Below are 23,917 nucleotides of genomic sequence, written 5' to 3'. Positions count from 1 at the left end.
CAGCTCTTTACACCATCAGCTCTTTACACCATCAGCTCTTTACACCATCAGCTCAATTTTCAGTCCAAGACAAGACCTCTGAATAAATATTTGTAAAAAGTAGAAACAATCTCTCATAAAGATCACTTATTGTACTGTACATTTACAGTAAAAAATTATCAGTACTGTTTGTACTGGCTTTTTTTTCAACAAAATTAATGTTTCATTGACAAGTATTTATGTTTAGAAGTATAAATAATCAACCTTCTCTCTAATAACTTTATGCATGGCTGTGTCAATATAGATGCGCAGCACAAAATAATCTTCCTGAGCCCACACCACAAAGTCACACAACTGCAAAAACAACAAAACAACAAAGTTTTTGACATTAGGGCATTTAATTTCAACAAGCCCAAATTGAGGGTGTTCAGTGGGATCGAACACTACACAATCAGGGGACGCACCGATCCAGGGGGCATCAGGATGAACCATTAAACCACAATTGAGTAGCAAACATTTGTCAACTTGCTGTACTCAACAGTTACTCCTCAGGCCTCTGACATTAGGAGCCACACATGTAGGGCCCATAAGTCGGCGCGCGGATGCCAGGTCGTCCCGTTCACCTGAACATTAAATTGGGGGGGAAAGCATACAGGGGGCGACTGGGCCAGCGCGTCCCTGTTCCTCGAAAAGAGCGCTGCGCAGTGAGTGTTGTCTCTCGAGGCGAAGAGGCCGAAAACACTCCATATCAGACGAACCGTCTGAGGGTTTAGGGACCACTCACCTAGGGGAGTGTTGTCCCGAGAAAGCATATCCGCACCCAGATTCTGAATGCCCGGGATATGCGCTGCACTCAGAGAGCTCAGGTTGGCTTGCGCCCAGAGAAGGAGGTCTCTAGCCATGGAGTACAGGTTGCCAACCTGAGACCACCCTGGCGATTTATATATGACACCATCGGCATGTTGTCCCTGCAGACTAAGACGTGGTGTCTTTTGAGGTTTGACAGAAATGCTTTGAGGGCCAAACAAACTGCTTTCCTTTCCAAGTGATATGTGCTCGACCAGAATGTGCAACCTAGTTACCTAGTTTGGAGGCGTCTGAGAAAACCACTTTCCTCGTGGATGCCACACCTATGGTCACGCCCTCGTGGTACCAGTTCTGAGCCTGACGAATCAGGGTCCGTGAACAACCGTGATTCACCGTAATGTGCAGGCTGCATGACTCTCATGCATGGACTGGGACGCGGTGTTTGAGCCAGTGCTGGAGCGGACGCATATGCAGTAATCCCATACAGAGTACTGGCGATGCGGCGGCCATGAGACCGGGAAGTTTCTGAAACTTTTGAGGGGTGTCCGTGCTGTTTTACATAGAGTGCACACTCTGGTGTAAGCCGCGCCCTCATAGTTATAGAACCGAAAAACTGTGCCCAGAAAGATCACGGTCTTGGATAAATTGATTTTGAGCCCCAGGAATACCAAATGGTCGAGGATCAAAGGTCTATGTGTCAAAAGTTCGGTTCTGGACTGCGCCAGAACAAGCCAGTTGTCGAGATAATTCAACATGCGCACTCCCTGATGCCTCAGGGGCAAAGCGCTACGTCCATGCACTTCATAAATATACGGGGTGCTAGGGACAGACTGAACGGCAGAACTGTGTATTGATAAGCCTGCCCCTCGAAGGCGAAATGTCATGAATGGCCTGTGATGAGGGGCTATCTGAATGTGAAAGTATGCGTCTTTCAGATCCACAGTAGAGAACCAATCAATCCCCCGGGTGAACTTGCGCGAGGATATGTTTGATGGTTAGCATTCTGAATGGCCGTTTCATGAGGGCTCTGTTCAGATGCCTTAAATCTAGTATGGGTCTGCTGCCGCCGTCTTTTTCTGGTACTAGAAAATAGCGGCTGTAAAACAACCTTTTGCTAACAGACTTTGTATTTCGGAGCGAAGCACGTGACATATGCTGCTTCTCACCGAAGTCTCGACGACCACCTGAAACACATTTTTGGGGTTGGGCCACCTAACGCAGGGGGACCTAATGCCCTTATGTCGTGATTTGTGCACATAATCTTTATGGGGCTGACCTGGATAGAGATCGATAGAGATCGAGTGACCACTGGGGATGGGCCGCCTAGTGAAGGGGGACCGGTTACCGGGGTGTTGTGTTTTTGAACACTCTTTTTGTGCTTATTATTTTCATGCTTATTTTATTTTTATTGCGGGCTCGGACTGATTTGTGAACACTCATGTCTCGCTCTATCAGAGCTGCTGTCGAAGCAGTGACTATCTGTCGTGGTGCACGCTTCGCAGCGGGTGCGCTGACTGCAGTGATAGTGTGCGGTATCAGTGGCGTGTGCTCTGTAACAGGCCTGGGAACTGGTTTGAGAACATTTCCAAATGCTCTCAAACAGAGCGAGGAATAAATGTTTCCCCTACAGCCCCCCGCTCTGTTTGAGCTGCTGTGAGGACAGCGTGAGTCTGCAGTGGTGCGGACTTTACCGCGGGCCCATTGACTGCAGCTTTAGTTCACTCTGTTTATTTGTGTTTATTGGTTCTCTGATAAAGCAGCATTAGTCTGCAGGAGGTGCGTGCTTGTAACGGGCCCTTACTGCAGTTAAAGCATCTACAGTTACCCAAGCTAAGAGGGAACTGTGAGGGATGAGCGAGCTCTCTTTGAAAGTGTTGAAAAACACCGGAGAAAATACTTTCACGTGTTGTGTCTGAGTCACGGAGAGGACTCTGCATGACATGCAAAACGGCAGGGCGCGAGGGCGGGGTAGCTCTCTTTATGGATATTTGATATCCATCCAATTCTCTTGCCACTCCACCCAAATTTCAAATTATACCTTGTGTAAAAGGAAGTTTGTCAAAACTATCGCACTTACATATGATTTACATATGAATTCCAATTACATATTATTACAATTACACAAATTACGTATAAAAGTCGGAAAAAGTGCTTCATAGAGCATCACTGCAGCATTACTGAAATTTTCACGGCACATTCTGAAATAAATATATAAGTATTTAGCACATCCCTACATTTCAGTAAAAATTGTTTTCAGACGGTGAATATTTTGTGTTGTAACACTACCAGATCTTTACACATGTTTATAGCATAAAAAATAGATTGTTAATCCAAACATAAAAATTCTGTCATGATATTCTTACCTTCATGCCGTTCCAAAGCTGTCTGATTTTCTTTCTTCCATGAAACACAAAAGAAGATATTTTGAGGAATGTTTCAATGTCCATAGAATGGAAGACAGTGCGGTTCAAAACACTAAATTGGACTCCACTGACTTCTTGTTGTAGTATCACAAAAGAAAGAAATGAATAGAGTTTAGGCACAATATAAGGGTGAGTAAATGATGACAATTTACATTTTTGAGTTGAACTATCTCTTTAAGTGAATAAAACTCTGCCAGTGAAACAATATGTATAATTTACATTTATGTCTTAATATTTAAAGGGTTAGTTCACCCAAAAATGAAAATTCTGTCAGTATTTACTCACCCTCATGTTGTTCCAACCCCGTACACGAATTAAGATATTTTTGATGAAATCTGAGTGCTGGATCACTCCTCCATAGGCTTCTAAGGGATTGAAACTTGCCGGCCTAGAAAAGTTATTACAGACGATGTTAAAATAGTCCAAGTGACTACAGTGGCTCAATCTTAAGTTTATCAAGCGATGAGAATACTTTTTGTGCGCAAAAACCAACAAAAATAATGACTTTATTTCAACTATACATTTCCTTCTCTGTTGGCCTCTAGTCAGTTAGCGTAGTGTGATAGCGTAGAGCTATGTCACACGTAGGCTCACTATTGGCTGACGCTAGTCATGTGTGTGATGCGTCTGACGTACAACACAGGAGCTCTACGCTTTTACACTAGTGAACTGACTCAAGGCCCACAGAGAAGGACATGAATAGTTGAAATAAAGTTGTTATTTTTGTTTTTTTGCGCACAAAAAGTATTCTCGTCGTTTGATAAACTTAAGATTGAGCCACTGTAGTCACTTGGACTATTTTAACGATGTCTTTAATAACTTTTCGGGGAACAAGTGTCAATCCCTTAGAAGCCTATGGAGGAGTGATCCAGCTCTCAGATTTAATCACAAATATCTTAATTCGTGTTCCGAAGATGAACGAAGGTCTTACGGGGTTGAACAACATGAGGGTGAGTAAATACTGACAGAATTATCATTTTTGGGTGAACTAACCCAAGGGTGGGCCTTGAGTTGGGTTAATGCAGCTCATTTAGCAATTTTTTATTATTATAATGAAACAAGCCTAAGATACTGATTAAGTGCATTTATCTTTTTGTTGTGCATTTCAAACTTTTTTCTTGCTTGGTATCTTTGTACATTTTCTTATAATGCACAGGCATATTTTTCCTTTGCTACAACAATTCATTCCTAGGATTACCATGGAAAAGCTGACACTTCTGCATCTTTTCATGTATTCTCTCAGCAGGTTCTATTGAAATAATTATTGTTATTACAGTGAGAGCAAAAAATACATTTTATATTCTTCCAAGAAGTTATGTACTTATTTTAATAACTTAAACAGTTTATGACATTTACCCAATAATAACCCTATTTAAAGTGTTTACATGACCTATATGTTGTTGGGTTATTAAGCATAATCAATGATTGTGTATGTAAATACTCTCACTGTTTATTGGATATCATATATACAGCATTTGGACTGAAATGTGTCAAATTCTTCGCAACACCACTTGACTGGATGACAGCAGAGGTATATAGTTATGCAACACGTGTATACACCTCTTTAAATTTGTAGTTGAAATGTAATTTTCTGCAGTTATATAGAGCATTATCAAGATCTCAGACATTCATCTAATCATCAAATAAATATTATTTTTGTTTATTGAAATTAGCTTTTTTAAATAATAGTTTTAATAATAAAGTAGAATAACTTAGTCCAGTGAGGGCTTCAGCCCCTGACCAGCATCCACTGACGCTCCGGCCCCTGACCAGCATCCACTGACGCTCCGGCCCCTGACCAGAATCCACTGACGCTCCGGCCCCTGACCAGAATCCACTGATGCTCCGGCCCCTGACCAGCATCCACTGACGCTCCGGCCCCTGACCAGCATCCACTGACACTCCGGCCCCTGACCAGAATCCACTGATGCTCCGGCCCCTGACCAGCATCCACTGACACTCCGGCCCCTGACCAGAATCCACTGATGCTCCGGCCCCTGACCAGCATCCACTGACGCTCCGGCCCCTGACCAGCATCCACTGATGCTCTGGCCCCTGACCAGCATCCACTGACGCTCCGGCCCCTGACCAGCATCCACTGACACTCCGGCCCCTGACCAGAATCCACTGATGCTCCGGCCCCTGACCAGCATCCACTGACACTCCGGCCCCTGACCAGAATCCACTGATGCTCCGGCCCCTGGCCAGCATCCACTGATGCTCCGGCCCCTGACCAGCATCCACTGACGCTCCGGCCCCTGACCAGAATCCACTGACGCTCCGGCCCCTGACCAGCATCCACTGACACTCCGGCCCCTGACCAGCATCCACTGACGCTCCGGCCCCTGACCAGCATCCACTGACGCTCCGGCCCCTGACCAGCATCCACTGACGCTCCGGCCCCTGACCAGCATCCACTGATGCTCTGGCCCCTGACAAGAGTCCAGTGAGGGCTCGGCCCCTGACCAGCATCCACTGACACTCCGGCCCCTGACCAGCATCCACTGACGCTCCGGCCCCTGACCAGCATCCACTGACGCTCCGGCCCCTGACCAGCATCCACTGACGCTCTGGCCCCTGACCAGCATCCACTGACGCTCTGGCCCCTGACCAGCATCCACTGACGCTCCGGCCCCTGACCAGCATCCACTCACGCTCCGGCCCCTGACCAGCATCCACTGACGCTCTGGCCCCTGACCAGCATCCAATGACACTCCGGCCCCTGACCAGCATCCACTGACGCTCCGGCCCCTGACCAGCATCCACTGACGCTCTGGCCCCTTACAAGAGTCGAGTGAGGGCTCCGGCCCCTGACCAGCATCCACTGACGCTCTGGCCCCTGACCAGCATCCACTGACGCTCTGGCCCCTGACCAGCATCCACTGACGCTCTGGCCCCTGACCAGCATCCACTGACGCTCCTGCCCCTGACCAGCATCCACTGACGCTCTGGCACCTGACAAGAGTCCAGTGAGGGCTCTGGCCCCTGACCAGCATCCACTGACGCTCTGGCCCCTGACAAGAGTCCAGTGAGGGCTCCGGCCCCTGACCAGCATCCACTGACGCTCTGGCCCCTAAAAAGAGTCCAGTGAGGGCTCCGGCCCCTGAACAGCATCCACTGACGCTCCGGCCCCTGACCAGCATCCACTGACGCTCTGGCCCCTGACAAGAGTCCAGTGAGGGCTCCGGCCCCTGACCAGCATCCACTGACGCGCTGGCCCCTAAAAAGAGTCCAGTGAGGGCTCCGGTCCCTGACCAGCATCCACTGACGCTCTGGCCCCTGACAAGAGTCCAGTGAGGGCCATTTTTCCTCATGCATTTTATTAGTTAATCCCATTCACCTGTGCCTTGTCACTTTGTTAACTATCTCGTTTACTCTCTATATAAGCCTTCAGTTTGAGTCTTCTCTTTGTCCTGTATTAATGTAAATTTTTCCTGTGTTAGAGTGTGCGATCCTGATTCCCTATATGTTCCTCATGCTTTTGGATTAAAGATTATTGGAATTGAATCCTTCTTTGTCGTGCGGTTCTCTTCAGCCACTTAACCGTGACATCCACATTACAGTGTAATTAAAAGCCATAATTTTTAACATTTCAAAGTCGTGAAACAATATAGCAACTTTTAATTTAAGTGAACTTAAAACAATCTTGACATTTAGCTGTGTCTATATCTCTTTCCTCGCCGTTGACAGAATTTTCCGGCTTTCCGTGTTTTCACTGTTTTACGGTAGGGGGCGCTATTACACATCTTCTGAAAGAGGACAGAATCTGCTGATCAAAACACAGGTGAATAAGAAGAAGAAACAAGTGATAGAAGATTGCTCACGCATATGTAAAATAACGCGATCATCAAAAATAAACAGCATATAAATCAAAACTGCCTAATGTTACTGAATGAAATGTCGACCCAGGACGAGCTACAGGACTGTGAAGCTTTGAGGTGTTGATGGACTTGATCTACTCCATCTGTGTTTTGATCATCGTTCTGAATCCCATCGGGATGTAGTCTTTGACAAAAAAATGTTTTTTTAATTTTTTTAATTTTGCTGTTTATAAGCAGAGGCTTTTTTTCTTTTGGCGTATTGCATGGCCAGATATTCATACAACAAAAATATTCTGGGGGCCATGAAAATAAATGATTAAAAATGATTAAATGATTAAAAATGATGGCGGGGGCTAGCAACATTTATTTTTTTCAAAAACACTGAATCCAGAAACCTGATCCAGTTCAAACTCACATGGCATAGAAAGGATGTTTCCACCCTGTTTCCCTTCTCTCTGCTGTTGGTCCTCATTCCTAGAACCTGACAAACAGTCCAATGAAATAGTTGGTAATAAAGGCCAGAGCAAACATACCATGCTAACATTCCTTAGAAATATTTATCTACGGCATGTTTATGGAAGAAAAAGTTAATAAAGGTTTCAAATATCTTTGATATCCATCCAATTCTCACTCTACCAAATTTCAAATTATACCTAGTGTAAAAGGAAGTCTGACAAAATGATCAATATTTATTGAAATATTATCCCACTTCTGATTTACATGACATCTACTATAAAAGTAGGGGAAAGTGCTTCATAGAGCATCACTGCAGCATTACTGACATTTTTCACGGCACACTCTGAAATAAACATGTAAGTATTTAGCACATCCCCACATTTCAGTATATTTTGTTTTGTAACTGCCAGATATTTACACTTTTTTTTAAATGAGATTATGTTAATCCAAACATGAAAATTCTGTCATGATATTCTTACCTTCATGCCGTTCCAGAGCTGTCTGATTTTCTTTCTTACATGAAACACAAAAGAGGAAATTTTGATTAATGTCCATAGAATGGAAGTCAGTGCGGTTTGTGTTAGAAATATTTTATGTAATGGGTATTTTCAACATTAAATGTACAGAGAAATGCAGACTAAGGATGTTCAGGTCAAAGGCCATTTATAATTGACCAAAAAGTGCTTAACACAGTAGAACTAACAGTCCTATGATTAGCTTAGATCATTACAAACCAAAGACTAGAACAAATCAAGTCAAGTCACCTTCATTTATATAGCGCTTTCAACAATATGGACTGTTTCAAAGCAGCTTTACAGTGATCATAGGAAATTAAAGTAAAATAGATTGTTTTGGCTTTACAGCAGCTCCAGAATAAAGTTATTGTCCAACTAAAGTTAGTTTTGATTGATTCACTTCCGTCGCAGCGATCATTAGTTATTAAATTAGGGGCCGCTAACACGACACAGTTCTGAAAGAAAACCTTAAAAGCGATCCGGCTGCTCATTTGCATAAAACAGTGCCTGGTGGCTCTGAGAATTTTTATCGCTTCCATGTAGCCACGTGAATCCGCAGCCGTTTTGAGATCGCAATAGACGTGAAGGACTGTAATGCGTTAAGAGCTCGCTCAAGTACTGGGGAGCTAAACCATTTAGTGCTTTGTAAGTAATCAGCAATATTTTAAAATGTATACAATGTTTAATAGGGAGCCAATGCAGTGTTGACAGAACCGGGCTAATATGGTCATACTTCCTGGTTCTGGTAAGAGCTCTAGCGGCTACGTTTTGGACTAGCTGTAGTTTGTTTATTAAGCGTGCAGGGCAACCACCCATAAGAGCATTACAATAATCTAGCCTTGATGTCATGAACGCATTAACTAATTGTTCTGCATTTGTCATTGAGAGCATATGACGTAATTTAGATATATTTTTTAGATGGAAAAATGCGGTTTTACAGACACTAGACACTAGACACGTGACTTTCAAATGAAAGATTGTAATCAAAGAGCACACACAGGTTCCTAACTGACGACGAAGACTTGACAGAGCAGCCATCAAGTGCTAGACAGTATTCTAGGTTATTACGTGAGGACGTTTTTTGTCCAATAATTAGAATCTCTGTTTTTTCAGAATTAAGTAGTAGGAAATTACAAGTCATCCAGTTTTTTATATCAGCTATGCATTCCGTTAATTTGGTGAATTGGTAAGTTTCGTCAGGGCTTGAAGAAATATAGAGCTGAGTATCATCAGCATAACAGTGAAAACTAATGCCATGTTTCCTAATGATATCTCCTAAAGGTAGCATGTACAGAGTGAACAGCAGCGGTCCTAGTACTGAGCCTTGTGGTACACCATGGACTTTTGATCGATAAGACATCTCTTCATTTACTGCTACAACCTGATAACGGTCAGATAAATATGATTTAAACCATGCTAATGCAATTCCACTAATGCCAACATAATTTTCGAGTCTATTTAAAAAGAATGTTGTGGTCGATAGTGAAATGCAGGTCAAATGCAGCACCTAGATCAAGGAACACTAATAGAGAGATACAACAATGATCAGATGATAGAGCAAATAATTTGTAACTCTAATTAGAGATGTCTCGGTACTACGATACAGTCTAAATCCGGACTGAAAATCCTCGCAGATACCATTTATTTCTAAAAAGAAACATAGTTGTGAGGATACTGCCTTTTCTAGTATCTTTGACAGAAAAGGTAGATTCGAGATCGGCCAGTAACTGACTAATTCTGTAGGATCAAGTTGCGTTTTTTTAACAAGTGGTTTAATCATAGCCAGCTTAAAAGTTTTCGGTACGTTTCCTAATGACAAAGATGAATTAATTTTTTTATTTTATTTATTTAAGGACAGTGCACATTAATTAACATCACTGTAAATGTGCCAGTGTTAGCCATCAGGCTAATTTTCAACTGTAGTCCAATGGCAAGATGTTATACTAGGCACATGATGGCTAAAAAAACAACAACATTAAATCACACAGCAGTTGATACACGACAATAAAACATAATGCCATAGCACTGGCTCCATTAAAACATACTATCATAAAACATATAACCATACAGCCATACAACTGTTAGGGAATTAAAAAGAAACCATCTATCATCGATCTATCATACATATACCATAGGTTACAGGACAGCTAAAGTATAGAGGCAGACATACATTAATTATTATGAGAGGTGTTCACATTTTTGTATGCTCAAAAGCCAGTCCTTAAAATGGTGTGAGAATATATGGTATGAGGTGGAATTTCTAATGTCCACTGGCAACTGGTTCCATAGTTTAGAGGCTCTCACAGAAAAGCATAATTGGCCAAAGGAACTGGACCTAAGAGGGACTACACAGTCCCCTCTTAAGGCAGACCTTGTGGTTCTGCTGCTCGATGACTTCTGCTGTATATAAATGCAGAGTGGTGGGGGAGCCTTCCCATTAATAATCTTAAAAATTAGGCATGCATCACTGTATTTTAAAATATTTTCCCAACTGAGTAGGTTATATTAGGAATGTTACAGTGGTGGTAAAGTTTGGGTTTTTTGTCCAATATTTTAAGTGCTTGTTTATAAAGTGATAAAATAGGGCTTAGCGTTGTGCCACATAACTGGGTCCAGCTTGTCATACAATATGTTAGATGAGGAATTATCATAGTATTCATGTATAGCTTTGCTACAGGTGTTGTCAAACAGTTCCTTATATACCTAAAGTTCGCTAGGTTATATTTGGTTTTTTGCACTACCTTTCTCACTTGATGTTTAAATGATAGAGTAGAGTCAAGAATAATGCCTAGATATTTAAACTGTGTCACTGTTTGAATGACCTCCCCAGACACACAGACATTGGGTTCACAATGAGATACAGTGTTGCTTTTGTTAAAAAACATACAGACTGTCTTCTTAACATTGAGATACAGCTGTGAGCCAGTAAGCAATTTATGTACATGTACCATTGTATCGCTGAGCTTGGCAGCAGCTTGGGCTTTAGTTTTCGCATAAACATATATGACTGTATCATCAGCATACATCTGCACCTCACATCCAGTGCACACTAATGGCAGGTCATTTATGTAAATGCTGAACAGAATAGGGCCCAGGACAGATCCCTGGGGTACACCCAGTTCGTTCCTCAGGGATGGTGATGTCTCACCATTAACTCTCACATACTGTACTCTATTTGACAGATAAGATCTCATCCAGTCAGTAACACTGTTTGAAAAATTAAAATAAGACATTGTGTGAATGAGTATTTCATGGTTGACAGTGTCAAAGGCTTTTTTCAGATCTAAGAAAATTGCTCCAGCTACACCTCCTTTATCCAATTTAGACTTGATGTTTTCCACAAAGAAACAGTTTGCTGTCTCAGTGGAGTGATTGGCTCTAAAGCCAAATTGCATGGAGTGCAGTTTAAAAGGACTACTGTTAAGATGTTCAGTCAATTGCTCAGCCAAGCATTTTTCAGAGATCTTAGACAAGACAGGTAAAATACTAATTGGCCTATAATTATCCATATCAGTTGTATCTCCTGATTTATAGACTGGCACAACAATGGCTGACTTCCAGTCATTTAGAAATTTTTCCTCCTTAAAAGAGGCGTTTATGATTTTAGTAATAGTGTAACGGTCACCAGCTGGAGTGCCCTTGAGAGCCACCAGAGGGCACTCCAGATTAGACTATTATCACTCACAAACTACATTTCCCATAACTCACTGCCCGGACTTACCATCACTGATCACACTTAATCATTGCATTCACCTGTGTCTCATCCTGTTAGTCTGTCTATTTATACCAGGTTCATTAATTCACTCACCGCGAAGTCTTGTTTTAGTGTCATACTGCAATTCTGAGCATTCTCCCCGTTTTCTTGTCTCTTGGTCTTTTGGATTTCTTGCCTGTTTTGGATTACTCTTTTGCCTCTGACCTCTGCATGCTTTGTGTGTTTGTTTGTACGGACTGCCTGCCTGTGTTTGACCTTGCCTGTTTTGGATTACCCCTTAATAAAACTGCATTTGGATTCTCCACCTTCGTGTCTCGGAGCAGTTTCGTGACAGAAGACTTCGCCTCATATGGATCCAGCAGTTGTCAGCAACCAGGCCCTGAGGAAGTTCCTTTCTTCGGTGTTCCAAGATGGCCAGCCTATTGAGAGGTATGCAAGGGACTTTTTGTCTTGCTGTCATCTGGGAACGTTAAATGACACCCAGCTCATGGACCTGTTTTTGAGTGGGCTGGATGATGACGTTGCTCAATTGATGCCGGAGGACTGAACCGGCTGGACCCTAGAAGGGTATGTCGACCTAGCCCTCTCCTTGAGCGGTACGGCATTTACTGTGGGCTTGGCTGATGAAACACCCTGCAAGCTCACAGTACCCCCAGAGCCCTCACCGCTGGCCGCGTCCAGTTCAGGTTCTTCACAGCTCCACGTCCAGTCTGCCCAGCCAGAGTCAGTTTATGTCTCGCCTGCCTGGCCTGGGAATCATCACGTATTGCTAACCATCAAGCCAGCCACTGGATCGGTCTATGGACGTACAGGACCGGTTTCCAGCGTGGCCGATCCCCCGCTTATGTCTGCACGCGCTGCCAAGAGGGCCATCGTTCAAGGGTTCAATCCTGCCGAGCCAGACCTAGAGCTTCACGTCCAGCCAGAGCTTCACATCAGCCACGTCCAGCCAGAGCTTCACGTCAGCCACGTCCAGCCAGAGGTCCACGTCAGCCACGTCCAGCCAGAGCTTCACGTCAGCCACGTCCAGCCAGAGCTTCACGTCAGCCACGTCCAGCCAGAGGCCGTCCAGCCAGAGCTTCACGTCAGCCACGTCCAGCCAGAGCTTCACGTCAGCCACGTCCAGCCAGAGCTTCACGTCAGCCACGTCCAGCCAGAGACCGTCCAGCCAGAGACCGTCCAGCCAGAGACCGTCCAGCCAGTGTCTACGGACAAGATGGCCGCCTCCGGGCCAGTGTCTACGGACAAGATGGCCGCCTCCGGGCCAGTGTCTACGGACAAGATGGCCGCCTCCGAGCCAGTGTCTACGGACAAGATGGCCGCCTGCGAGCCAGTGTCTACGGACAAGATGGCCACCTCCGAGCCAGTGTCTACGGACAAGATGGCCGCCTCCGAGCCAGTGTCTACGGACAGGATGGCCGCCTTCGAGCCAGTGTCTACGGACAAGATGGCCGATCCAGAGTCTGTTCACGTCCCTTCCTCCGAGCCAGTGTCTACGGACAAGATGGCCGCCTCCGAGCCAGTGTCTACGGACATGATGGCCGCCTCCGAGCCAGTGTCTACGGACAAGATGGCCGTCTCCGAGCCAGTGTCTATGGACAAGATGGCCACCTTCGAGCCAGTGTCTACGGACAAGATGGCCGATCCAGAGTCTGTTCACGTCACTTCCTCCGAGCCAGTGTCTACGGACAAGATGGTTGAACCAGAGACTGTTCACGTCACTTCTGCCGAGCCAGAGACTGTTCGAGTCACGTCAGCCGATCCAGAGACTGTTCAAGTCATGTCTGCCGATCCAGAGACTGTTCAAGCCACGTCTGCCGATCAAGAGACTGTTCAAGTCACGTATGCCGATCCAGAGACTGTTCAAGTCACGTCTGCCGATCCAGAGACTGTTCACGTCACGTCTGCCGATCCAGAGACTGTTCAAGTCACGTCTGCCGATCCTGAGACTGTTCAAGTCACGTCTGCCGATCCAGAGACTGTTCAAGTCACGCCTGCCGATCCAGAGACTGTTCAAGTCACGCCTGCCGATCCAGAGACTGTTCAAGTCACGCCTGCCGATCCAGAGACTGTTCAAGTCACGCCTGCCGATCCAGAGACTGTTCAAGTCACGCCTGCCGATCCAGAGACTGTTCAAGTCACGCCTGAACCTGAATGCTCAGCGGAGCCGGTATCTGCTCCTGAACCAATGTTTGTTTCTGTGTTTGTGTCTGTCCTTGTGGCCGTTACTGTTCTGGTGTCTGTTCCTGAGCCAGAGCCAGTGTCTGTTCCTGAGCTGGCGTCTGTTCCTGAACCCATTTTTGTTTCTGTGTTTGTGTCTGTCCTTGTGTTTGTTCCTGAGCCGGGTTCTGTTCCTGTGCCGTGGCCGCCCGATGGCTCTTCACCGCCCTGGCCACCCGATGGGTCGTTTGCTTCGCCCTGGCCGCCCGATGGGTTGTCTGCTTCGTCCTGGCCGCCCAATGGGTCGTCTGCTTCACCCTGGCCGCCTGAACTGCCTGCTCCTCCCTGGTCGCCTGCACATCCTGCTCCACCCTGGCCTTCCGTCCTGACGCAGTCTCCAGGTCCTCTTCCGCTCCAAGGGCCTGGCCCTCCATCCCACCCCCGGGTCCGCCTCCGCTCCACCTCCCTCCTGGACAATTTGAGGAGCGTCTGGAATCCGCTCCTTAAAGGGGGGACTATGTAATGGTCACCAGCTGGAGTGCCCTTGAGAGCCACCAGAGGGCACTCCAGATTAGACTATTATCACTCACAAACTACATTTCCCATAACTCACTGCCCGGACTTACCATCACTGATCACATTCACCTGTACCTAATTCACTGATTGCATTCACCTGTGTCTCATCCTGTTAGTCTGTCTATTTATACCAGGTTCATTCATTCACTAACCGCGAAGTCTTGTTTTAGTGTCACACTGCAATTCTGAGCATTCTCCCCGTTTTCTTGTCTCTTGGTCTTTTTGGATTTCTTGCCTGTTTTGGATTACTCTTTTGCCTCTGACCCCTGCCTGCTTTGTGTGTTTGTTTGTACGGACTGCCTGCCTGTGTTTGACCTTGCCTGTTTTGGATTACCCCTTAATAAAACTGCATTTGGATTCTCCACCTTCGTGTCTCGGAGCAGTTTCGTGACAAATAGTCCCTGTAAGGGAAGCAACATGTTTCTTTAAGAACATGGAATCCAGTCCAAATATGTCTTTTGATTTGGAATTCTTAAGAGAAGTAATTATAGACTTAACCACGGGTTCAGAATTTTCAGTCAGAGTGAAGACTGGCTTTGATACATTAATTGGTGAGGAGTGTAGTGGACAACTTATGGGACTATGTACAGTTGGTCTCACAGAATTGACAAAATGGTTATTAAAAATAGTCGCAATTTCAGCTGGTTCCTTATATAAGGTACCATTGTCTTTGATCTCCAGGTGCTTTGTTGCCTTATTATGACCTTTCCCTGTTAATTTATGCAGACAGTCCCAGACTTGTTTATGATTACCCTTAGCGCCCCGTATGAGGTCAACAAAGAAGTTAGATTTAGCTGCCCTGATTTCCTTTATTACTCTATTTCTCAAGGACACAGGTCTATGCCTGTCAGTCAATGATCTGGACTTGAGAGATAGCTTTAAAGCATTATCTCTCTCCTTCATTAATCTCCTTATGTCACTAGAGATCCAGGGGAGGGTATATGTACTATTCCCTTTAGATTAACTTTTCTTGAAGAATCGCTTTTTTATGTTTTGGATTGTGGACATGATGACATTTGTGTCAATATCCACATCTACACCAGCTATGATTTGCTCCCAGTTAATATTTTTGATTTCTCTGTCAAGTTCATCAACATCACACTTGGGTATTCGTAACTGGCTAGATTTGGTGTTAGGTTTTAAATAAAAACGGGATTTAGTGAGCTTTCTGGCTATAAGAGTGAGGTTATGGTCAGACATACCAGTGACCATGTTAAAGGATTTTGGCACCCTTTCAGGTTTATTGGTGAATATCAAGTCAATTTGAGTTTTTGAGGACGAGGTTACTCTAGTGGGCCCTTTAATTAGTTGGGTAAGATCAAATTTATTAGAGACCCGTTGCAGTGCTTTACTAGTGCCTTTGTCCTCCCAATTAACATTGAAGTCACTCATTACTAGTATTTCCTGCCCAGACCTACATTCCTTTAGAACAGTTTCTAATTTGTCAAAGAAAATAGCTTTTGCAGATGGAGGTCTATACACTCCAATTAGAGAGAAGGACATTTGTGGTGAAAGACTAATATTAAGGCAAATATACTCAAGTTCATTCTCAACTGAGCATTGAACCTCTTTACATGATATATGGTCTTTGATGTATAGCAATAATCCCCCACCTTTGCCAACTTTTCTATCTTTCCTAAAAGCATTATAGCCAGGAATATGTATGGCTGCGGATGGGGAGTTTTTATTCAACCAAGTTTCAGATAAGCATAGGAAGTCCAAATTAGAGTCCACAATAATATGTTTTATCTCATCACTTTTAGAAATCAAACTACGGATATTCAGGTAGTCCACTGGGTTTTGTTTGAGGGTCCCACAGAACTTTGACATTGTTCACTGTTTGAAAAAGTTAAAATTTACACAGCTTTATAATTGCTGGATTAAGTCCTTTTGCTTTCCGTTGAGTGTTGCTAACTCCTATTATACCAGGATTCTTAATTGATCCACGCTTACCTGGACCATAGAGAGCGTAGACGGGAAGATTGGAGTTCGTTGGACAGATGTTAACTGGTTGAGTGCTGCCCGAAGACTGGGCAACCACAATCCTTGACGAGGAGACCCCTCTGGCCCCATCGGAGGAAACGGAGTCGTCTGCGCAGTGGATTTCCTGCCGTGCGGCTACCCCAGAGCTTTGCGAGGATGCACACCGTTTCAGCAATCGCGGCCCTCCCGCTTCCTCCATACCCAACATCCCCCGCGATCCTGCCCGAGCAGCGACTGCAGCCAATACACTCCTCGAACCATCCGAGGAAAAAGCAGGGCAATTAGGTTGGTAATCCGAACTTTTTTGTACAACATTAACAGCAGATAGTATCTGTAAGCCAGGTGACTGACTGGTTGTAGTCGTGTCAGGTTTTGATGATTTGGTAGCAAATTCAGTGTGGAACATTGGGCCAGGGCATTGATGAACGTCACCAGCTAAGAGCAGACAGACAGTTATGAGAAGTCGTTCCCCTCTTTGATCCATCTTGGTGAATTGTTTGTCTGAGCCCTGCATTCCCATGCCAGGGCGGATAAAGGTGGTAAACAATGCGAGGTGACCGAGTCCAAACTGCTTTTGCGATGTATGATTATTTGTCAAAATTAGGTAGTTCGATTCATGCGGATGTTTAGCTCCCAAAAAGTTTGTTATGACTGCGTAGAGCAGCCCCGCTGCCAGCACTCCATGTCTGCACACCATCTTGCTATTCCTATGCTAGGAATATCCAGCTCAATGATATTGAGAAGAGGATCTGACCTCTGGAAGCATCTCTTTCAATAGTTTAGTCGGTATAGGGTCTAACATACATGTTGTCGATTTAGATGATTTAACGAGTTAAAAAATTCTTCCTCTCATATAGCAATGAATGAATCGAATTTTTCGTCAGTGAGACAATGCACTGTCTGATGCGATACTGTAGTAGACGGTTGCATAGTTATAATTTTTTCCCTGATATTATCAATCTTATAAGTGAAGAAGGTCATAAAGTCATTACTGTTGTGCTACTTACAAACTTCTGGGCTTGAAACTAAATTTTTTGGTCAGTATAGCAACTGTTTCGAATAAATACTTAGGGTTTTGTTTATTTTCTTTTAAAAGGGTTGAAAAATAAGCAGATCTAGCCGTTTTTAAGCACTTTTTCTAGCGAGTTCTGCTAAGCTATCTGGGATGCTGAGATGATGAAACTGATCAGGAAGATTATTAATAAAGCAATCTTTAATGGCAGAAGTGATAGGTCTAACATACTTGTAACACGGAGTCGGCTTTGCATCCTTGGCTAAATGAAGTTTACAAAAGACTAGATAGTGATCTGAGATGTCGTCGCTCTGCTGTAGAATTTCAACAGCATCAACATTGATTCCATGTGATAATATTAGATCTAGAGTATGATTACGACAATGAGTAGGTCCTGACACGTGTTGTCTAACTCCAATAGAGTTAAGAATGTCTTCAAATGCCAATCCCAATGCATCTTTTTCATTATCTACATGTATATTAAAATCACCAACAATTAGGACTTTATCTGCAGCCAGTACTAACTTAGCCAGCACAAATCTTAAACGTGATTTACATTTACACTATATATTGTTACATTAAGCACCAACACTTCAAAATAATTATATTTGAAACTAGACTTCTTAGTAATTTTGAAAATATTACTATAAATTACAGCAACACCTCCCCCTTTGCCTTTCATATGAGGTTCATATTTATAACAGTAATCTTGGGTGGTGCACTCATTTAAAGTAATGTAATCGTTTGGTTTTAGCCAGGTTTCTGTCAAACACAGCACATCTAGGTTATAGTCTGTAATCATATCATTAACAATAAGTGCTTTTGAAGTAAGGGATCGAATATTCAGCAACCCGAGCTTTATCATTTGTTCATTTGTATTATTTCTGTTTTTTATTTGTTGAACATCAATTACATTTTTACCCTTAGATGGGTTTGGAAGTTTTTTGTATTTCCTAATTCTGGGAACAGACACAGTCTCTATATGATGATATCTAGGTGAAAGAGTCTCTATGTGATGGGGTTTATCTGACCTTGGTGACGCGAGGCCGCTAGCAGACGGTCGGTTTAGCCAGTTTGTCTGCTTCCTGACCTGAGCCCCAGATTGTCATGTTTGAGCTCTAAGACTATGTGCCATATTACTAGAGAGAAGAGCAGCACCATCCCAGGAGGGATGGATACCATCTCTTTTCAACAGGTCAGGTTTGCCCCAAACACTTTTCCAATTGTCTATGAATTCTATATTATTTTGCGAACACCACTTAGACAGCCAGCCATTGAGTGATGACAATCTGCTAACTATCTCATCACTCCTGTGAACAGGAAGGGGCCAGAGCAAATTACAGTGCCTGACATCGTACTTGCGAGTTCAAACACCTCTTTAACATTAATCACACTGAAGAAGACTTTAGGCCCCGTCCACACTACTGCGTTTTCGTTTAAAAACGGAGAATTAAAACGAAAACGATCTCCGTCCACACCAGCGTTTTAGCTGCGTATTAGAATTGATCTCCGTCCACATTAAAACGACTGAAAACTCGGATCACGTGACCATTCTCCAACACTGTGCATGCGCGTGCCGGTGTAAACAGGAAACGGATGGACTATTCCTCAGATTTGATGAGGAAGCAAGTAACGTTAGCTACCTCTGCCTTCCCGGCTTAACCCAAAACCGACGCTCCATGTACGGTTGATACCGCCGCTGCACACGGGAATTGTCATAGATCGCTCGAATAATAGTTTGCCTCCGGCGCATGTAGTCGGTTATAGCATTGTAAAATGCAGAATTTGCTTGCACAACAGCTGCTAACAAAGACATCAAAGTCAGTAACGCTTGTAATTCGTTATCCATGTTGCACTCACTAACATCAGCTACGTAGTCCAGGATGTTTTTGTTTGTTTTCTTCCGGTGACGGGACATGTGATGGGTGGCTGACGAATCAGGGAAGGATACGTCATGGGTGATGACACCCAATCATAGAGCCAAGCGTGACCTTCTACGTCATCGTTTCTAAACTCCTCCGTTTTGTCCCGTCTACACTAAAACGCCCTCCGGAGATTCAAAACGAAAAACGGAGCTGCAGCGTTTCTAAACTTCTCCGTTTTGGGTCTTCGTTTTTCCCGTTTTAGTGTGGACGGGAGGTGCAAACGTAGCAAAATGCTCTCTCACAGTAGTGTGGATGGGGCCTTAGTGACATTGATTTTGACTAAACTGTATGATATAAATGTACATGTATCTTTCTATTCAGGAGACTCACTTGGTTGTTGTGGCCAGTGACCTCCCGGCCGTGAATAAAACTTAATTTCTACAAAGAGCAACTTGGGAGTCATGTTAAGTATATGCTGCTGCGAATTTCCACGACAGGTTCAAAACTAAATGGGACCCCACTGACTTCTTGTTGTAGTATCACAAAAGAAAGAAATGAATAGTTTAGGTATATTACAGTATATTAACAGTTAACAGTATGTATAATTTACATGTATTTCTTAATAATTAATGCAGCTCATTTAGCTATTTTTTATTATTATTATAAAACAAGCCAAAGATACTGATTAAGTGCATTTATTTTTTGTTGTGCTTTTCAAATATCTTTGTTCTTTCTATGTATCTTTGTAACATTTTCTTATAATGCACAGGCATATTTTTCCTTTGCTGCTGATGCTTTGGGGAATTTATTTTGTCTCATGTATAAAGTTTATATGCTGATGTACCAGACAGAAAAACAGGTCAGAGGGTTTGTGGAAAAGTAGCCAAAATCCTGTAGGTGCAGGGAGAGGGAAGCACTGGAAAGTACTGAAAAACATGTTATATAAGATGTTTGAGATGAGATAGAAAGAAGGCCCCGAAAGAGATGTTTTTAACGGTGGCGATATCACGAGGAGGGGCAAAAAGGAAAAGATATATGAGGATGCCTATTGGGTACCTAACGATAAGAAAACAGCTGGCATTTCACTTGGTTGATTGTTCAATAAAGTTATTTCTTCTGAGATCTGGAACTTTGACACTGAGAGCTTCCTTCGAGACCCGAACCAAAAAGACTTTGAATTTGCTACAACAATTCATTCCCAGGATTACCATGGAAAAGCTGACACTTCTGCTTCTTTTCATGACATTCTCTCATGGGGACGCAGCAGGTTACTATTGAAATAATTATTGTTATTACAGAGAGAGGAAAGAATAGATTTTATATTCTTCCAAGAAGTTATGTACTTATTTGAGTAACTTAAACAGTTTATGACATTTACCCAATAATAACCTATTTAAATTGTTTACATGACCTACATGTTGTAGGGTTATTAAGCATAATCGATGATTGTGTATGTAAATTGTTGTGGCAAAAATCCTGTTAAACATCATCACTGCGTAAGAGACACTCAGAGAGTCAAATTAATAAAAAGAGAAGTATTTATTCTTGCAAGAATAGGTTCAGTCTAGTACACAGAAGTTACGCTGTGCAAGAGAGTGACACACAACAGGAAGATATGAGACAGCCTTTATGCTGTTTTCAAGGTTCCTCCTCACCCGCTGTACCTTTCACCCACTCAGATAAGGTCCTTACTGCTGTTCAGTTTCTACTTAAAGACATAAACTGGTACTGAAATAAACTGGCCAAAACTGACCGTCCCTAAGGTCAGAGGTCCTGTCCCATATGTTCCTGAAACGTCACGCACAAGCACGTTCACACATGTATTTTACGCATTGAATAGGTTCTCTCTCCTATGATACCTGTTAGGGATCAATGGCTATTAAAATTTCTACAACAAAATACTCTCACTGTTTATTGAATATCATATATACAGCTGATGGCTGGCCCACTGGATGGTCAGCGTTTGGACTGAAATGTGTCAAATTCTTCTCAACCACTTGACTGGATGGCAGCAGAGGTAATGTGCTGATGACAGCACTATTATATTTATGTAACATGTTTATGCACAAATTTGTTCTTGAAATGTCATTTTCTGAAGTTCTTGATAGTGAATCTGATCTGACTTTAAGAATCTGATCATCAAATAAATATTCAGATATGTTGTTTATTGAAAAGAGCTTTACATAATAAGTAGCATAACTTAAATAAGCAACACAAATCTTATGAGAAATGACCAAACTTGCATCAGTAACCACATTTACACCCTCTTGGCTCATGACTTATTCCAGTGTTTTTGAAGAAATGTTTGGATCCTCCTTTGGGTATTATTTCATCTTTAAATACACTCACAATAATGAGCTACTCGCACTACACCACATTCTGGTGTAAACGTAACTTGTTCATAAGTTCAATTAAATGATTGTAGAATTTAAACATATTTTTTGTATTGAATTGCACATGCAGAGATGTGTTGACTTGTATGCTCATGTATGTAGACGGCAGTGGCCCAGAGCTCTGTTTAGTGACAATACATAACAGCTCTCAAGACGTGCCTCTAATGTTATATTTACACAGTTTTTAAAGACTGCAAAAAATCGTAAAAGACGCCATGATGGGAAATCTGAAAAACCTCTGTGTTTGTAGTCAACATTTCAGACTGGAAGACCACGAACACAGAGCTTTAGGCCAAACGAAGGGGAAAAGCTGAAAGAAACTGCCGTTGGATTGGTGGTTATGATGCTGTAAAAGTAAGTGGTTATGCAGATAAAAAAAACCTTTGTTTAATTATTTTAACATTTTCTTAAAGTTGCATTTGCATTTTCGTAAAGTTACTTTACAAATTGTGACCATAGACTGTAAAAAAAAAAAAAAATTATGGGTATAGTGTGCGTGACTTCACCGGTAGTGTTCCTGAAGAGCGTTTTTGAAGCCCAAAGTGGGCGGAGCCGGCCGTCGCCATCTTGGAAGCGCGTCACTCCAGGATAACCAAAACCGGGCAAAGAGGCGGATTAGCTGAGTTGACGTGACGCTAACAGACAGCAGACAAACGGCTAGTAGTGACATCAGTGGCAATCCACCTGTCACTCAAGGCCACACCCTTGATTATGCAGAACTTTAAGACTTAATATAATTTAAATGGATGAGTTATAAAAAAAAATCAACAGATTCAAATTTTCATTATCTGGCTAAAAAAGCCCTGTAAGATGGATGCAATATGAATTTAGGCACAAATAAATGAAAAAAGTTAATCAATTGCAATAAGTGAGTGTGTAAACAACAGGGGCCGGTTGCACCAGCTGTGTGTAAGTTACAACTCAAGTTTTGACGTAAATGGACACTAAGTTACGACTTACACACTTCTAAATATTATTGCGTGGCACCATTAAACTGAGTTGAAGAGTAACACTGCGTATAAACTAAATATTGTAACAACAAATAAACAATTTGTATTTATTGATCCTTATTAATTTCAAATACAGTATCTGAATGTTATTTACATATATAAACACTTATGTTATTCATGATCAAGTATTGTATTTAATGGAAACTTATTTTTACCGTTAGTAACGTGAGGCAAAAGAAGTTAGAATGAAGGATAAACTGAAATGCACGGCATTTCAACACAACTTCTGCTCACGTATTTGAAGGCTGCTATTGGATCACCGAGGCTAAACGTTATATTATCTGACTACGCATTACTTTATAGAGAACTTACAACCTACTAGCTACGTTCTGCCTTACGAACAAATGGTGCAACGGAACAAAGTACAGAGTTAGTTACAAACTAGCTAGTAGTTACTAAGCCTCTAGTGTGGACTTTACGTTCCAATTTAAGAGAAAATTTACTAACGGCTGGTGCAACCCTACCCTGATGAAATTCTGCAATGAGTTTCAGAATAGAGGACTTTCTAACCACTCCATTAACTCTTTAGGAAGGACAGTGGATGTGGACTGATGGATCTGTCTTTGATTACAACAACTGGTGCAGTGGACAACCTAACAATGCAATTAATGAGATCGCTCTGGAAATAAACTTTGGTATGAATATAACAGAAATCTGTTTTAATTGCATTAATAAAATTGTCTTTGATTCAAAAAAAGAATCATGTATTTATTGTTTATCTTATCCAAGGTAACCACTGCTGGAATGACGGTGACCCACAATACCAATTTGCTTATATTTGTGCTAGAAGTCTTTTTTAAAAGTCATTCTGCTCACATTGAACATGCATTAAAACATTTTCTGAATTTATCTTTACTACATAAATCTTATTTTTAAAAGGCAACCTACTTGATTGATGACAGTTTAAGTGTAACAGGAACATACAGCATCTCCTTTATGTAAATCTGATTTTCAACCCGTTTTTAATTTTAATTTCTCCAATCAATAAAAGCATTGAAAAAGGTCTTCTGTTTTGTAGTATTGGCTCGAACATATAATAGCGTACCGCAGAAGCAAACATACATCATCAGCTTCTGTGCCTTCAGTAAGCGCTCTGTTACTCTGTCTATTTGGTGTTGTTTGTCCTGTCGGAATATATAGATCAAGGCCAATAAGCAGTTTAGATTGTGTGTGTCTCCTTGCATTATGGGCAGGGACACTCA

General features: G+C 42.7%; 1 long non-coding RNA gene across 1 annotated transcript; it reads left to right on the top strand.

Annotated features, from left to right (window-relative positions):
- Positions 1 to 22,031: 22,031 nt before the first annotated feature.
- Positions 22,032 to 23,559, top strand: LOC143747123 (uncharacterized). Its single transcript, XR_013206673.1, has 3 exons — positions 22,032 to 22,059; positions 23,245 to 23,350; positions 23,445 to 23,559. It is a non-coding gene; the product is annotated as an uncharacterized LOC143747123 (long non-coding RNA).
- The last annotated feature ends 358 nt before the right edge of the window (positions 23,560 to 23,917 follow it).

This window comes from Siphateles boraxobius, unplaced genomic scaffold, assembly GCF_051911475.1.
Source record: "Siphateles boraxobius isolate OS27281-9 unplaced genomic scaffold, OSU_SipBor_1 100, whole genome shotgun sequence".
Lineage (NCBI taxonomy): Eukaryota > Metazoa > Chordata > Actinopteri > Cypriniformes > Leuciscidae > Siphateles > Siphateles boraxobius.
The sequence above is the reverse complement of the archived record's forward strand: the minus strand, read 5'-3'. Positions and strand labels throughout refer to the sequence as shown.